This window comes from Arachis duranensis, chromosome 5 (genome assembly GCF_000817695.3).
Source record: "Arachis duranensis cultivar V14167 chromosome 5, aradu.V14167.gnm2.J7QH, whole genome shotgun sequence".
NCBI lineage: Eukaryota > Viridiplantae > Streptophyta > Magnoliopsida > Fabales > Fabaceae > Arachis > Arachis duranensis.
The window spans coordinates 48733238-48735175 of NC_029776.3; the positions used below are offsets into that span (position 1 = coordinate 48733238).

A 1938-nucleotide genomic window follows, 5' to 3' on the forward strand; every position below is an offset into this window, starting at 1 on the left:
TCTTTTTCAATCATATCTTTTCAAAATATCTTTTTCAAATCATATCTTTTTCAAAAAAAATTTGATTTCAAAAATCCTTTCTAACTTCTTATCTTTTCAAAATTGGTTTTCAAGTCTTTTTCAACCAACTAATTGACTTTTTGTTTGTTTCTTATCTTTTTCAAAACCACCTAACTACTTTTCTCTCTAAAATTTCGAAAAACATCTCCCTCTTTTTCAAAATTCTTTTAATTAATTAATTGTTTCAAATTTTAATTTTAATTTTATTTCTTCTCTTAATTTTCGAAAATAACTAACCCTTTTTCAAAATTTATTTTCGAATTTCTCCCCCTCTCATCTTCTTCTATTTATTTATTTATTCACTAACACTTCTCTTCATCTCAATAATTCGAACCTATCTTCCCCCTTGTGTTTGGATTCTTACCTTTTTTCTCCTTCTATTCCTTTCTTCTTCTACTAACATAAAGGAATTTCTATACTGTGACATAGAGGATTCTTCTTCCTTTTCTGTTCTCTTCTCTTTCATATGAGCAGGAACAAGGAAAAAGGCATTCTTGTTGAAGCTGATCCTGAACTTAAAAGGACTCTAAAGTGGAAAATAAGAGAAGCTAAATTACAACAAGCCAAAGACAACTTTACTAAAATTTATCGAACAAGAAAAGGATATGGCAGCCGAACCCAACAACAATAATGCAAGGAGGATGCTTGGTGATTATACTACACCTACTTCCAAGTTTGATGGAAGAAGCATCTTAATCCTTACCATTGGAGCAAACAATTTTGATCTGAAACCTCAGTTAGTTGCTCTAATGCAACAGAACTGCAAGTTCTGTGGACTTCTATCAGAAGATTCCTATCAATTTTAACTAAATTCTTGCAGATCTGTGAGACTGTTAAGACTAATGGAGTAGATCCTGAAGTCTACAGGCTCATGCTTTTCCCTTTTGCTGTAAGAGACAGAGCTAGAACATGGTTGGACTCTCAACTTAAAGATAGTCTGGACTCTTGGGATAAGCTGGTCACGGCCTTCTTGGCTAATTTCTATCCTCCTCAAAAGCTGAGCAAGCTTAGAGTGGATGTTCAGACCTTCAAACAAAAAGATGGTGAATCCCTCTATGAAGCTTGGAAAAGATACAAGCAGATGACCAAAAGATGTCCTTCTGACATGCTTTCAGAGTGGACCATTCTGGATATATTCTATTATGGTCTATCTGAGTTCTCTAAGATGTCACTGGACCATTCTGCAGGTGGATCCATTCACCTAAAGAAAATGCCTGCAGAAGCTCAAGAACTTATTGACATGGTTGCAAATAATCAATTCATGTACACTTCTAAAAGGAATTCTGTGAATAATGGGATACCTCAGAGGAAGGAAATTCTTCAGATTGATGCTCTGAATGCCATATTGGCTCAGAATAAAATGTTGACTCAGCAAGTCAACATGATTTCTCAAAGTCTGAATGGATGGAAAAATGCATCCAATAGTTCTAAAGAGGCATCTTCTGAAGAAGAAGCATATGATCCTAAGAACCCTGTAATGGCAGAGGGGAATTACATAGGTGAACCCTATGGGAACACCTATAACTCCTCATGGAGAAATCATCCAAATTTCTCATGGAAGGATCAACAAAAGCCTCAACAAGGCTTTAATAATGGTGGAAGAAATAGGCTCAGGAATAACAAGCCTTTTTCCATTATCTTCTTAGCAACAGACAGAGAATTCTGAGCAGAGCACCTCTAACTTAGCAAACATATTCTCTGATCTGTCTAAGGCCACTTCAAGTTTCATGAGTGAAACAAGGTCCTCCATCAGAAATTTGGAGGCACAAGTGGGCTAGCTAAGTAAGAAAGTCACTGAAACTCCTCCTAGTACTCTCCCAAGCAATACTGAAGAAAATCCAAAAAGAGAGTGCAAGGCCATTGATATTGTCAATATGG

General features: G+C 35.8%; 1 non-coding gene across 1 annotated transcript; it reads right to left on the bottom strand.

Moving 5' to 3' along the window:
- Positions 1-1063: 1063 nt before the first annotated feature.
- On the bottom strand, positions 1064-1171 carry LOC127748098 (small nucleolar RNA R71). Its single transcript, XR_008010041.1, has one exon. It is a non-coding gene; the product is annotated as a small nucleolar RNA R71 (small nucleolar RNA).
- Between the last annotated feature and the right edge of the window lie 767 nt (positions 1172-1938).